The sequence below is a fragment of the Mytilus edulis genome, unplaced genomic scaffold, assembly GCF_963676685.1.
Source record: "Mytilus edulis unplaced genomic scaffold, xbMytEdul2.2 SCAFFOLD_882, whole genome shotgun sequence".
NCBI lineage: Eukaryota > Metazoa > Mollusca > Bivalvia > Mytilida > Mytilidae > Mytilus > Mytilus edulis.
This window is the reverse complement of record NW_027268515.1, coordinates 1-17,152: the sequence shown is the minus strand read 5'-3', so window position 1 is coordinate 17,152 and position 17,152 is coordinate 1. Positions and strand designations below refer to the sequence as shown.

General features: G+C 33.2%; 1 long non-coding RNA gene across 1 annotated transcript; it reads right to left on the bottom strand.

The window, feature by feature from the left end:
- Nucleotides 1–1,756: 1,756 nt before the first annotated feature.
- Nucleotides 1,757–16,960, bottom strand: LOC139507618 (uncharacterized). The gene is made up of 3 exons (XR_011660770.1): nt 16,843–16,960; nt 10,012–10,322; nt 1,757–2,132 (listed from the first exon to the last, which is right to left on the bottom strand). It is a non-coding gene; the product is annotated as an uncharacterized lncRNA (long non-coding RNA).
- Nucleotides 16,961–17,152: the final 192 nt, after the last annotated feature.

Below are 17,152 nucleotides of genomic sequence, written 5' to 3'. Positions count from 1 at the left end.
AGTTAAACAGTAACGTCACTAGCTGGTTGTTCGCTGACCCTGTCATGACCATTTGACGCGTACTGCATTTCTGTTTCTTGGTTGTCTTCAATCTCGTTTATTTCAGTAAAGTTATCGGATTGGAAAACATAGTCATTCAGATCATACATACGTGTGACGGCGTGTTTTTTGTTGTCCTTCCCAATAATCATGACCTTTCCATCAACCACCCAGGTTGCCTTGAGTCTATGGTTGTGCACGTACGCTCTAGCTTTGAATGCTATTTCATCTCGCGTCTTTGTTAGGTCTTGGTTTATACAGATATCTTGAAGACCTGGGATTTCTCTAAGTTTCTTGGCCGATTTTAAAATTTCGACTTTTAAATCATGCTTTGGGAACCTTGCGATGATTTGGCGAGTTTTATTTTCCCTGAATTTTCCTGTGCCATGGCTTACGCTAATGTCATCATCTTTTATGTTCACTCCTATCCTTTTTACTATGTCAATCACCTTTTCAGTAGTATTTTCACCTCTTGAAAAAGGCACACCACTTAAACGGAGAAGACCTTTTCTACTGTGCTGTTCGAGATCGTCAACGTTTTCTTGTAGTTTAGTGTTTTTTACATGCAGCTCATTTAGTTGGTTTGTTTTTATTTTAATGGTTGTTTCCAGTTTACATTGTTTTTTCTTCTATGTCGTTTATCCTGTCAATTAAGTGTTTTTGTATTTCGTTTACAACCCTCTCGACGGTCTTGTCAATATCGTCTTTCAGTAGATGCTTAACAGTTTCAGCTATCCTAACTATATCAATTTCAGTCAAAGATACTTTAGGAAGCAAGTCTGATGGATTACTCATTTCGTCTTTTCCTCTAGAATAACAATCTGATTGTTCTGACTCGCTGTCTGTGTCCGACTCGGAGCTTATTTCACTATTTGTACGTTGTCTCTTGTCCTCAACTTGCGACGACGGTGATGGTTTAGAAGATTTTCGGCGTCGACGTTTTTTAATGTTTAATGGGGTTGTTGAGTAAGTTTCGTCGGAGTCGCCTCCCTTCATCTACTCAGTTATGAAACAATCACTATATATATAAATATATATAAATGTACAATATAAATATTTTGGTTTTCAGTTTGTAGTTGGTAAGTTAGAGACCAGTTGTGAGGCGTATTTGCATCACCAAAGTCATCAAAGCCAAATTCAAAATGTTAGATAAAAGTTCATCCACGTACTAATGGCTGTCGTTGTTTTGGTGTGGTCTCGTAGAAAAATTATCCATAAGTAGGTTCATTTAGACACAAAATTCATAGTTCATGCACTAAAGTGTTTTCCTAGAGTTTAACAAATACACTGCTGTGGTAAAATGTGTTTGAAGTTGTGTTATTTACATTTTATCGGGATTTTTCACCAAGAGTCATTTACCCTACCTGTTGGCACTAGGGTGCACTCGATCCTATATTTTGACTCATAGAAGACGCTTATTTATTGATCATTGGGAGTTCTGCGGCTTATCAATAAAACTTTGTGCATAAAACATGTAGTCCGATTAAACAAGGAAATACCTGATTACAATATGTGTAATAGTTACCTTGTGATTTGATTGTAGTATGTGTAATGCTTTATCAAAGGCTACAGTGTGACTAACAGTCTAGACTGCTTTTTTTCATTAAAAAAAGAATTCAGTAAATATTTATCGCTAACTATCGAGTGAGATGTATTAATATTGTAAAAAAAAGAAGATTTGTCAGTGCAAGACGATAAGTGTACAGACTTTCACAAGAAACAGTTTGCTAGAACTTTGAGATTGTACTTGCCTGCTAATAACACTTTATGTAATGCAGTTCTTTTAAATTGCCCAGTGTGGTTTACATTTGCACCATATTCAAGGAGCTTGGCAACTACTAATGGAAGAAGACGTTCTACTGCTAATATCAAAAACGAATCTTGATCTGACTCCTTTATGTTTGGATTGGCTCCATGCTCTAAAAGTAGGGAGACTTTGCTGCACAAATCTTTATCTGTCTTCGATACATAGTACGACGTCTCAAGTAAGTTTTGGGATCTTATTATTGCTTCAATCGGAGTCATACCAGTTCTATCTGTCTGGTTCGCTGAAGCCCCGGCCATTAAGAGTATTTTGATTGTTTTTGAAAAATCTACAAAATAAGCGGATGATTACATATTTTTCTCATTAAATTTTGCATATATATGTAACACTACCAAACGTGTCCGGTTTTCCCCAACCATGCCTCTTTTGCCAAAACGTGTCCCTTCATTCACAAATCGCTCAAATGTGTCCGATTTGACATCCCTCAAATGTGTCCAGGTAAAAACACTAGAACGTCTCAAAACTCTAATATACCTCCGTGAATCAAAAACTTTTACGGCAATTTTGTGTAGTACGTGTCAATATGATAAAATACTTCGGGTTCGGTTGGATTCTCAAAAAAACTCGAGGTAGCTACCCTTAGAAATCTAACAGAATATGAAGTAGTCCGTATAGACAAATTTTCAGGACATGCTACACTACTGCGCACAGTGACTTCTGCTCTCATATAAACAGACACCAGGTTAAAAAATAAAACAATTACATTTTCTTATTTACTTCCAGCGGTTTTATTAATTTTTTATTTATTTAATTATCATTGTTTTAAAATACAGATTTACTAGATTATGGAGTGTGTGTCCGAGCGAGAACTTTTCTTGTTCATTACTTTAGGAATATTTATCAAAATGTAGTATTTCAATGTGGTCGGGTTGTTGTCTCTTTGACACATTCCCTATTTCCATTCTCAATTTTAATTTTAGATATAGGTATTTCTCAACGAACAATGTTATACATTTTTGCTTGTAGCCTTTCACTGTAAATAATTTGGGCATTTAATATCATTTATTCCCCTCAACAATGGTTATTTATATTACGCATCATTGCAAGCTTAATTTGCAACACTCACGTAACTATTGACTGCTTATTGCTTAATTTCCCGCGGCAAATATGAGATGCGAATTTAGAAAAAGCATGAACATTGCAATTCATTAGTTTTGTACTGTAACATCCTAGTTTACTAAGTGAACTCTATTGTACTCATATCGTCAGATGATGCCTACATGTTTTTATAATGTATGAGGGTAATGCACGACTTGATTCATGCAGAATTTGTTTCTGTGCTTTTAAAAGAGAAATATTATGGTGTCATATGAACCAAACACGTTTGACCTTCTTTTAAAAAAATTGAATGGACACAATTGGGCGCTCAAAAACAGATTATCGTTTTGGCGCCATTTTGCAACTAGACATGTATTGCAGTTTAGCGACGTCATATGATGACGTTTGAGGGAATTGGACACGTTTTAGGGATAGACACATTTCAGAGTGTTAAATATATATAATTCTTATATGATTTCATATCTATAAATACTTGAACGGGATTGGTCAATTACATTGTTTCCACTCGGTTTACACCTCGGTTTACTCTGTTTACACTTCGATCATCACCTCAGAAACTAACAAAACCTTTAAATAGACTTATTAACAAGGGAAATAATTACGATACTGTTGTCAGGTCATAAAAGATTGCACATTTTGGCGTTAATATTGATTCACTTATAGGGTCTTTGCATCGGAACTAAACACATTTATTCAAAAACCAGTTGTTGGCATGACACAGGTTATGTTATTCTCATATATGTTATGATGGTATGATACTAAACCTCTAACGGGAAGGATTGTGCCTGATATTCATATGATTAAATCATAATCTTTCAATCAGTTTAATTGAAGTCTGGAGCTGGCATGTCAGTTAACTGCTAGTAGTCTGTTGTTATTTATATATTATTGTCATTTTGTTTATTTTCTTTTGTTACATCTTCTGACATCAGACTCGGACTTCTTTGAACTGAATTTTAAATGTGCATATTGTTTGCGTTTACTTTACTACATTGGCTAGAGGTATAGGGGGAGGGTTGAGATCTCATAAACATAATTACCCCCGCCGCAATTTTGCGCCTACCCCAAGTCAGGAGCCTCTGGTCTTTGTTAGTCTTGTATTATTTTAATTTTAGTTTCTTGTGTACAGTTTGGAAATTAGTATGGCGTTCATGATCACTACACTAGTATATATTTGTTTAGGGGCCAGCTGGAGGACGCCTCCGGGTGCGGGAATTTCTCGCTACATTGAAGACCTGTTGGTGACCTTTTGCTGTTGTTTTTTTCTATGGTCGGGTTGTTGTCTCTTTGAAACATTCCCCATTTCCATTCTCAATTTTATAGTTTCCGAAACTACTATCATACACTTCAGTAATGTATTCATGTGCAAGACACATACACAAATGGATCTCGGGATTTTCATCAAATTGAGATTGAAAAACAAAAATCAAAACAGTAGACTTGTTTCTTTTTTAATGCATATGTTGTGTACAAGTTATCATTTTGTACAAATTATAATTTGTACAAAAAAATTGTACAAATTATAATTTGTATTTTGACTTTGTACAAATTATAATTTGTACAAAAAGTGCCTGTACAAATTATAATTTGTACAAAATAAGGCTAAATTTCACTTATAACTTGTACAACAATTTATCATATGGATATTGTGATAAAAATGTATTGATACCCACTATAAAAACTGTTCAATGCTATTTTTAAATTCATATTGATTCCTTTATTTTGCCTTGAGGTTATAAATTGAACTCCTGTTCACTGGTGTTTCACATGGTCATTTACAAAAGTAAAAGTTAAGGTGTTAAAAAAATGGCTAGTATTGTTGATCAACAGGATAAATTTTATCAAGAAGTTCAGCAATTTGCTGAGAATAATACATCTAAGCACAACCATCTTTATACTAGGGACAAATTGAATGAGTTAATTTCTAAAGTTAAAAATGCAAAAGAGGCATCGAAGAAAAGTGACCAAGACAGACATTTGCTAAAGAAATATGATATTATTGAAGTTGCAGATATTGAAAAGCTCATCAAAAAAGGAGGAAATGGTAAGTTTTGTTTTGTTTTATATGACAAATATAGAAGGGGGTCTGAAATCGAATGTAAACAAAAATCTATCCCATCCTGGAATTTTAATTGATTGATTGATTGTTGGTTGCTTAAGGTTCAGTGGCAAATATTTCATGCATATTCATGACGATGTATCAAAATAATCAAACTATGCAACCTAAAATCGTAACTCTATATGATCACAGTAAATAAGGGTGAACACGTATTATTTAAGGAACTTTAGGTCACAAAACAGACGACAATATGAGCTTAACTATTTCACAGATCTGCTTATATTTATAATATTTGAACAAGAATATTGCTTTTAGGGCTCATAACATAATTATCTTCAGAACAAAATACAAGTTTAGTTTTGTGCCATACTCAAAATGGTTTAATTCTTACTTTCAGATGACACCATACTTTACTACTTATCCATTGAGGATATGTATGATATCATAAAAACAGCACATGTTGGGGTCGGTCATGGAGGTCTCCATAAAACTAACAAAGAACTCAAAAAACATTTTGCTAACATTAGCCGGGAAGCAATACGCATATTTACAACCAACTGTGAACAATGTATCTTGAAAAGAAAGCGTTCTGACATATCAAAACTTGTTGTTAAACCTATAATTTCTGCTGACTTCAACTGTAGAGGGCAGGTTGACCTTGTAGACCTTCAATCTGTCCCCGACCAGGAATTTAAATGGATAATGCATTATCAAGATCATCTTACCAAATTTAGTGTGCTTAGAGCTCTGAAATCTAAGAGAGCTGCTGAAGTTGCGTATCAATTACTTGACATTTTTCTTCTCTTTGGTGCACCCCATATCCTCCAAAGCGATAATGGAAGAGAGTTCACTGCACATATAATTACTGAACTGAAATCGTTATGGTCAGAATTAGTAATAGTTCATGGACGACCAAGACATCCCCAAAGTCAAGGATCTGTAGAAAGAGCAAATGCAGACATTAAAGAAATGCTCATATCATGGATGAATGACAATGACACACGACAGTGGTCTGAAGGTTTGCGCTTCGTGCAATTTCAGAAAAATAGATCATATCACAGTGTAATTGATCAATCGCCTTATCATGCTCTGTTTGGTTCTGACCCAAAGATAGGTTTATCTTCATCTTCTTTGCCCAAGGAACTTTTGCCAAATCTTGAAACTGAGGAAGATCTGGAGAAAGTGTTTAAAGAGGTTTCAGAGGAGAACAGTGAAATTGAGATTGATGGAACGGATGAAAACACAGATGCTGAATCGGTAGAATCAGAAAGAGAACTTAACGATTCTGGATCAACAAGTACAACTATTGAAGTAGTATCAGAGGAAGTCGAAACCCCAATCATTCGTGCTAGAAAACGTGCATTGTCTGGCCAACAAATCCAAGCAGATGTCCTTACAAGAAATACAAAACAGAAACTGAGTGAGTTATCTGTTGGAGACAATGTTATTATCCCAATACCACAATATGACCGAGCACCGACCGATCCAAGGAACATACAAGGTGTTGTTGTAGAAGTAGGAAATTTTGGATATCGTGTAGGGACAATAGCTGGTAATTTATCAGGAGTCTTAAGCAGAAACCAACTAGAATCAATTAGTGACTCTTCTTTGTCAGTTACACAAATTCCAGATTTACAACTTTCCCTTAGGGAAGCTGTGAAAAAAATTTCAAAAACTGGTGGACAGGGTTATCTCTCTTGCAAATGTAAAGGCGGTTGTAACAATTCAAAGTGTAAATGTAAAAAGCAAAATGTATTGTGTAATTCGAGGTGTCATGGTTCGCTAACCTGCTCAAACAAATAAGAGCATTATATATTATTGTATAGTATTGTAAATAGAGTTATCAGTGTGTTTCATATTGATTCGTAATTAAAATTGAATTTATTTTTTATCATTTGATTTGAAACTTATTATATTTAAAATATTGTACAAGTTATAAGTGAAATTTAGCCTTATTTTGTACAAATTATAATGTGTACAGGCACTTTTTGTACAAATTACAATTTGTACAAAGTCAAAATACAAATTATAATTTGTACAATTTTTTTGTACAAATTATAATTTGTACAAAATGATAACTTGTACACAACACATATATAACAGAAAAGAAATAATAATAAGTTTTGAAAATGTATAACATTTAGATTCGTATATAATTCCGGGAAATTTCACAACTGATTTGACGAATTTACGTCATGGCAAAACACGACGTCATACGATTGAAAACTGTCAGACGGAAGAGTATTTCGTTACTTGTACGCTTCAAATTCGGATGATATCTAAGTAAAATGAAATTTTGAGGTAGATGCTATTTAATTTTAGATTCTGTTGCATTTTTCGGACATTCGTGGTTTTAAGAAGGTCAAGATGGCGGCGTACTCCTTAGTTACGACATGCCATTGTGCTTTTGATGGTAAATATGGTAGCCATCAAACAAATAATGTAAATTAAGAAGAATTATAAGGATTAAACTCATTTTTCTTGAGGTTATTGATTTGTAAACTGGGTCTCTTACTCACAAACTTGACATACAAGTCTTTGACCCTCTTGCTGCCGGAGGGACACATATGTCCAAACCGGCAGTGCCGGAGGGACACATATGTCCATGGATAAATTTATGCAAGCTTCTTATCAATGCTGTATCTCTTTCAATTAAAATACGGAAGAATAAACAGGGTTATGTTTTTCTCCAATTGGTCCCAAATGTAGTGGTCATTTTGTCGTGACGTCATATATCGAATGACGTTGTTGTTTGGCATGTTACGTCACAGACGTTGAGCTGTCGTATTTTCCGGCATATGAAATGCAACCTTGAAAAACGGTCGGCAGCAAGAGGGTTAACCGCCCCGGTTTACCCAAAAATAACATCTAGAAAAGATTTGTTTTATCCTATAATAAATGAGGAGATGTAGTATAAATGCAAATAAAACAAATCTTCACCAAAATTTAAAAGACGAGAATATAGGCATTTATAGACTACCGTACAGCTTAGAACTAAACAAAATACCTTATAGTCGGATATAAAAAGCCCGAACATGTTCACGTTGAAATGTTAAACAATTAGAAAAAAGCTGGCCTAAATTATAACAAAATAATACACGAAAATTATATGACAGACGAAACAAGAAAAATAATAATTGTGGCGTGGTTAATATAAAATAAGATATGTCATAATTGCCAATGAAACAACCTTAAAAATGAGACACAATGACAAATGATGTGAACCACTATAGATCTGCATACGGCCTTTAACAATGAACAAACCCATATCACATAGTCAGCTATAAACAAACCCGAAATAACCAATATAAAACAATGCAACGCAAAAGCTAATGGCTTGATTTATGTACATCAATGTATCCATGGAAGAATTTAGTAAAGGTGTTTAAGTAATTTTGAGTAACAAAATCCCGACTTTACCAGTAAAACATTTATTACGTTTACAAAACATGTGTTTTCGGGCTCAAGCCTTCCCTTACCTGGAACATTGGCAACAAAATAACAAACGTTAAGTCAGTAGCAACTAGCTTAACTCAAAATACAGGTACGAATCACACAACAATTAGTATAAAACCAATAGTAACAAAACACATAACAAGAGGCTGTCACAACGACAGCAAACCGGATTTATTAATATTTATTTGTGTCCTGGCAATATCACAAGAACCATTACTGATGAATGGTGAAATGAAAATCGTCAATATCAAATTTGACCTCCATTTTGTCATCAGTATCAACATCTTAAAATTTGAAAAGCTTATAATATAAGATTGAATGGTTCATGAGTAAATATATATGCAACAACGTGAATGGAAACGCCATTTCACAATCTTTCAAGAACCATAACTCCTGAACGGTAAAAGTCAAATCGTCATTATTGAACTTGACCTCTATTTTGTCATCAGTAACAACATATTAAAGTTTGGGAAGCTTTGGTAAAACAGTTCATGCGTAAATGCACAGACACGACTGGATACACCATTTTTCAATCTTTCAAGAACCATAACTCCTGAACGGTAAAAGTCAAAATCGTCATTATTGAACTTGACCTCCATTTTGTCATCAATAACAACATATTAAAATTTTGAAAGCTTAGGTAGAACAGTTCATGCGTAAATGCACGGACACGACTGGAAACTCCATTTTTCAATCTTTCAAGAACCATAACTCCTGAACGGTAAAAGTCAAAATCGCCATTATTAAACTTGACCTCCATTTTGTCACCAGTAACAACATATTAAAATTTGGGAAGTTTAGGTAGAAGAGTTCATGCGTATATGCACGGACACGACTGGAAACTCCATTTTTCAATCTTTCAAGAACCATAATTCCTGAACGGTAAAAATCAAAACCTTCATTTAGTTGTCAGTAACACATATTAAAATTTTAAAAGCTTTGGTTGAACGGTTCATGAGTTAATGCACGGATAACATTTGATTGCCGCCCGCCCCGCCCGCCCGCCGTACATCCCCAAATCAATAACCGACATTTTTGTCACAAAAATCCGGTTAAAAAGGACTAATTGCAGTTACTAAAAACAAGTTGAAAGCATATTAGAACTCATAAATGAATCATCTTCTCCCAGACTAAAGTATCTGCATCTTCCTTTTTTAAACTGTTGCATGAATGAGTATGATTGTTGGATAAATGATCACGACCGTTAGATAGTCGTTATATTTGTATGTATTTGATTGCACAATTTGTAAAAAACAAATTATACAAATATGCTATGTATTTTTTTATGAATTTATATTAATGTATGTAAAATATACATCTATAGAGGTAAAGTTATTTCCTCTATTGTGCAAGGTCAGACATAAAAGATCATCATTTAATGTTTTAAATGAGGATCAATAAATGTATAACATATGTCGAATCAAGAAGAGAATAATATGCCACTATTCCCCAGCCAAAAGGTGTTAACCAGTGTTTTTTTCTAATAAACCGATCACATCATACGTGTTTGTGTATTATATAACTTCTGAGAAAGACTAAAAACTACAAACACAGACCATTGAATGTAACTCACCTTGCTTGTAACAATTAGGAGTTTTTAAGGTGGCCATTAGTGCAGAATCTCCATGTTGATTTTTCTTATCAATTTCTGCCCCTTGATCCAAAAGTGATTTAACAACGGCATCAAAATTCCTTTTGGCAGCGTTGACCAGTGGCACTGCTTCGCCCAAATTTGGATTTGCTCCTTTCAACATGATTGGAAGGAGCATATGTACCGATGACCTATCGTGACACTTTATCATGATATACAACGGTGTCTCTTGTAATCATTGACAACATTTAAATCCGCTCCGTCATTCAAAAGTAGTTTTACAGTTTTAAGACCTACAAGAAACAATATAAAATAATCATTGACTCAAATACAAACAGCTCAATCTTTAAATAAAAAATGAAAACATTGGCAAAGGAAATGGGGAATATGTCAATGAGATACAAACCGACAAAAAAGCAGAAAACAGCATAAACCACAAATGGGTCTTCAAAACAGCCAAAAGGCGAGCTTCAGTTTACCCATAAACAAAATTATGCGTTTCCTATTTTAAGTAAACGCACTTGCTACATGTACCGAACACGCCTAAAGCTGATTTGCATTGCATGTTTGATACATTATTCATCAAATAATTTACTTTCAAAATAAGTTAAAATTCATGACATATTTAATAACATGTACGCTGAAAATAATAAAAAAAATAAATGCAAATAAGACATCAAATAACATATGAAATTGAAAAAAATACATCATTTACTAACACTTATTTTAAGACAGACAAGACAGATACCATAAACTTATTGACATATAAACATGTCAGCCAGAGTTTGAGCTTGTTTTGCTATATCTATAAGAACAAGATTGACGAAAAAAGGTCATTTTTTCAAAATCATAAAATGCAAAAAAATACAATTTGCAAATAAAACATTTGACATAAAAGTTCATAATTAATATGCAATTATAATACATAATTAATACGAAATTACATCAACTAAAATCATATCAATTGAATAAATGACAAATAATAGCAAAGGTGGGGAGAAAAATCTGCCCAACTAAAAAACAAATCTATTAACAAAACTACTTGTAATGATTAATAAAGGGAGGTTTGCGGATGGGAAATTTAAATTTCACGCAATGTTTTAGAATCACAAGTTATCAAGGCGAAAGTTAATGATAAAAGGAAGTGCACACATGGCACGTAACTTGTGTTGATCCGCAAGATCATTGACCAATAAGAAGTAAGGAATCCACTCACATGGTTTTCTACACGTGAAAAAGTGATATACAATTTAGACAATAAATCAAATAGCAATGTTATACAAATCTGACCCCAAGGTCACATCAGAGACATCGTAAAATTTACAATATAAAGTTCTCATTCTTTTTATCAGTTAAAGCTATAAAACTACAAAGTTAATCTTCCCTGCTGTCTTAAATTATTTTATTCCGCTTCTTAATTAGCAAATAAAATTGGTTTTAAGACAGACAGACAGATACCATAAACTTATTGACATATAAACATGTCAGCCAGAGTTTGAGCTTGTTTTGCTATATCTATAAAAACAAGATTGACGAAAAAAGGTCATTTATTCAAAATCATAAAATGCAAAAATATACAATTTGCAAATAAAACATTTGACATAAAAGTTCATAATTAATATGCAATTATAATACATAATTAATACGAAATTACATCAACTAAAATCAAATCAATTGAATAAATGACAAATAATAGCAAAGGTGGGGAGAAAAATCTGCCACAAATACACTCTTACATTAAGAGTGGATCCCCCACCCGAGGGAGGCGTCGAAGTGTTGTCTTGAAGCAAGCTGGTGTTAACTGGATGTACAACAGTGTTCATTACGGTTGATGAAGAACAAGGCATTGGTGGAATAACTAAGCTTGGAAATTTAAATTTCACGCAATGTTTTAGAATCACAAGTTATCAAGGCGAAAGTTAATGATAAAAGGAAGTGCACACATGGCACGTAAACTTGTGTTGACCCCGCAAGATCATTGACCAATAAGAAGTAAGGAATCCACTCACATGGTTTTCTACACGTGAAAAAGTGATATACAATTTAGACAATAAATCAAATAGCAATGTTATACAAATCTGACCCCAAGGTCACATCAGAGACATCGTAAAATTTACAATATAAAGTTCTCATTCTTTTTATCAGTAAAAGCTATAAAACTACAAAGTTAATCTTCCCTGCTGTCTTAAATTATTTTATTCCGCTTCTTAATTAGCAAATAAAATTGGTTATATGTACTATAAATATGTTTTAATCGTGCATAAATCTACCACCACCAGTCTATGAAAAAAGCGAATTGGTAAAAGATGTTTCTTTTATGAAATAGCAATATTGTTGTATGTGAAATATTGTAAATATGCAGACACTTCATGCGGAAAAGGTGGTTTTCGGCAATGACAAATACGTTTTGGTGAGAAAAAAACTACTTTAAAACATTGTGTTCAATAATTCTTAAAATTTAAGCAAAAGTTTATGATCGTGTAAAATTTAAATTGTTGTGTTATCAAGGTGACTCGGGCCATTCCGATGCAGTGCTGATTGTCAATTATGAGAATTCAGTTTGGCGAATAATTCATGCAATATAGCATAATAGTTTTCCAACCATTCGCTTAACATTGGAACAGAAGTGACGATGCCCATAAACGCTCTAATGACGTTCACTAAAACAAAAGTTTTTGACGAAAATACATAGACCTCGAAATTTGTCTATTGAAGACGGCATATGTTGGTATAAATATTGATTCACTCATAGCGTTTCTGCATCGGAAACATATTCATTCTGAAAACCAGTTGTTGGCATGATACGGGTTCTGTTCTTCACATGTATTTTATAATGGTACAATACTAAACCGCTTACGGGAGGATTGTACTTGATTTTTATATCATGAAGGCATAATCTTGAATAAGTTTAACTGAGGTCTGGAGCTGGCATGTCAGTAAATGCTAGTAGTCCTTTGTTATTTCATGTATCATTTACAATTTGCTTAGTTTATTTTGTTACCTATTCTGGCATTAGACGCGGACAATTCCTTTGAACTTAGATTTACTGGGCGTATTGCTGTGTGTGTGTTTATTTCACATTGACTAGAGGTATAGGGGAGGGTTGATACCTCACTTAACCTGTTTTACCCTGCCATATTATTGACCTGTCCCGGGTCAGAAAGAAGCCTCTGGTCTTTGTAAGTCTGTTATACTTTTTTTTAATTTTAGTTCATTTAAATGATTAGGAGTTTAGTGTGATGTCCATTTTCGCTGAACTATTACACATTTCGTTAAGGGGCCACCTAACGCCCGCCTTCGGGTGTGGGATTTTCTTGCTGTGTTAAAGACCCGTTTTGTCGGGTTGTTGTGTCTCTAACATATCTCCACTTCAATTCTCAATTTTATTTTTATTCGTAGTATCTGAATTGTTATAGTCTGATAGTCTGAGTTTGCTTAATTTGATTCTCAATACCTGTTTAAGTTTTTTATTAGGATAAAAGATATTGTATCTTCAAAGTTCGGTAACAGTAGTTGCACATTTTCCTTGTTAGGAATTATGTTTTCTATTTGCATACTCGTTTCCAGGTGTAATTAGTAATCGTGTTGGCTTGAATTGATTGTCTGAATTTGTTTTCATCTATGAGTTTGCCTGTCCCTCTGGTATCTTTCGTCCCTCTTTTTCCATTGTTAACAATGTCAACTAAATGGGTAAAACAACATTTTTCGATATGATAGGTAGATTTAAGCCTTACTTTTGTACATAATTTAATGATAATTTACCAATAACATTTAATTTAAACCTGTCATGGACTTTAATTGTGAATAATGTTACAGGGTTTCTTGACATACATTGTGACTTGTTGTCGTTCTTATTTCATATGAGAAAACTACAGCAGTTATTTAACATTTTATTAGAAAAGATGGCATTCACATTATAAAATTTAGCAATATCATTGAATTATTATAGGTGATTTTTATTTTTTGAAAATTGAATTCATCGAAATAGCATTCCATTAATTTTGTTACATGATATCAATTGCATGTGTACAATTACAATTGATGAATCGTGCATTTATTTTTCTTTTACTTAAACGGATAGTAGCTACGATTTTCATTAAAATTACTTTTTTAATCTATATGCCGGATTTTGTACAAAAAGTAAAATAATTAAGATTAAAACAATTACTGATTACGTTCCATTAAGCATTTAGAAGCTTTTTAACGTTTAACACCTACATTTATTTATTATCTATAGATAATAATTCGATGTTAAGCCCAACCCTTATTCATATGACCTTTACTCTTCAGTTCCCAATGCGCAATCGCACATTGTGCCTCGAAGGGAAAATGGTCGAACAGGGGAACGTTATTTCGGAAATGGTACGCGAATTTACAGTTTCACCGAGAAAAGAAACAAAAAAAAGAGGTGCAGACAAGTTATTGTAAATTAAAAAATAAAAAGCGTCGATGAGATCGGTCAATAAAATCACTCAAAACACCTGCGACGCAGGCAAAGTCAAACAGAAGTAGCCGACGGTTTGCGTAATGTTTACATTTCTTAAATTTTCCAGATCACATGAAAAAAAATCAACATGTTCATAATTGTCAAAAATATGTTTATAAATTTACGGGCAGTAATCTCCCACCTTAGAAGAAATTACAAATCAACTTCCTAAACTTTAGTATTATTCTTCAAGTGTATCCTTCATGGAGGTCCCGATTTAACACACACACGTGTATACATTATCGGCATGGTTTGGTCATACAAATGTAATAACAAGTGTATAATATCGCCATTGTTGGAGAATCTTGGGTTGGAATAATATGCAGGTATTTCTAATATTTTTTATTTACATAATTTGATAAATGGCGTCAAATATGTACGTTTAATAAAGAGTAATTATTATCAAATATGTAAGAAAACAAAAAGCACGTGTTCGTATCTATATATATCTTGGTTAGCTCACTCGCTATGTCGACAAAGTTCGGGAAGTAAACCCGATGCATAATTAATGAGGTGAATAGGCACACAACACGATATGAATTATCAATTATTAACACTTCTGTAGTTTATTAAAATATTTTAGCGACCTTATTGCTTATATTTAGTAAATATCTTTGATTTTAGCAGCTTTAAAACTTGTTCATAATTTTGTCAAAATCGTAGCTACTATCCCTTTAACATATCGATTGTATCGTTTACTTCAACTTATTTGCTGATATATTTCACAATTTATGAAAGTTATACAGGTAGACGTTTGTCGTGTTAAATGTTGCCCTGCTTTTAGCAGAATAGTCTGTCAGTACCGAGGAATCTTTCATTCTTCATAAAAATGTAAAAATTCGTCTGAGATTAACCACAATGCAACTCGTTCATGTAAGACAATATCGCTATTTCATATAAGATTCGCTTTTATCGATTCGCTTCTGCCATAGGCTGACCACAATTATCGATATAAAAGAGCAATGGTATGTGTGGTGACGTTTAAATATTTATAAATACAATTGCTCGATGTATCTACAACGCCTTTTGCAAAAAAAACCGATTTCGCTGTAATGAAATTCCTTGGCCCAATCATAATTTAAAAAAAAAAATGCGCAATTCAAAAGATACTGAAGACACCGAGAAATACCGACAATGGAATTTTGTTTCGGTTGATGTTTACTCCATTGTCAACATCGAAATAATATACCTCATAAATCAAAACAATGAATAATACGGAAAAAACACGGTGACCTATAGTTGTTAATGTCTTTGTCATTTTGGTCTCTTGTGGACAGTTGTCTCATTGGCAATCATACCACATCTTCTTTTTTTTTATTAATTAAGGAAGTTAAATCTAATGACAAAAATAACTGTATATAATGTACAAAAAGTTGATACATATCAGTATACTGATAATATGAAAAGCTTTCGATCGCGACTCATAGTTCTTACATTAGTTAAAAATCTGAAGGGAAAACGGTACTATTAAATTTTCCCAGTATTAGGTCGGCTTTTTGTGTACCCAATGCAGGCAAAGGAAGTCAGCTTAGGAGCTCTGTGATTGAATGTAAGGGTACAATATTTATTTTCATTTATCTGTGAATAACTGCAGTGTGAATATTTACAATAACAATTTTGAAACCTACATGTATTGAAATTTTTTCATAAATTTGGTGTAAAATGACGGTTGGCATTGATAACATTAAACAAGCTCCGTTCGAAGTTGGTGATGATACTATTTGGCTTTAATTTTTAAAACAGAATAATAAAGTATTCACACCACACATAACTGTTATATCCAGGTTTATTATAAAAGTTGAAAATAGTCAGTATTGTCGCCTATGCAGAATTAATAGTACCGTTTTACCTGTAGCAAACATAATCAGTGCAATTGCCAATCAGATACAACTTTTAGTGTGGATGTGTTATATTCTGGACACCAATGGACAATAGTAAGAGCACTACTATCTTATATATTTTTGCTTATAACACGCAATCACATTTTCATTACTTTGATACATTTAACATGGTAAATAAATACTGTGAAAATAGACAAGCAAACTTCTTTTCCTGTATACAAGATTTTATAAAAGTAAGCAACCAAACAGCTGTATGCGAGTATTTTATGATATTGTTACAGTAGTTAATTTGGCATTTCTTCAAGCAATAACCATTGATTAAAGCTTTCGCAGTAAACATGCGTTTACTGTATACGCCGATATCAAAAGTGCACACTGCAATTGTTTTTTCTACTAAAATCGTGTCAATTTTTAATCACACGTGCTTGTATGTATAAATGACATTGAAGATATCTTTTGCTTTTGATTAAACCTAAGGCTCCATACCTTTATATTTGCTTCTTGCATCAATGATGAACGGCGATTTTCTTGCTGTTGGATACATGGAACTATAATGCGACCCTCCACTAGATGTTTCCATAGTGTCACATTGGTCCATTTTCCTAATATGGCAAAGAAACGAATAACATAATATTGGGTTGAAAAAATACATAGCTTCAGTCAATACAAAGAATAACATGAGTCAAATGTACACAATTGAAGCAGGAATTAAACAGTCTATGAAGAAGCGTATCGATAAAAACTTTTCCTATATCACATAGCGATATTGTCTAATATCAATTGTAAATATGCAGAC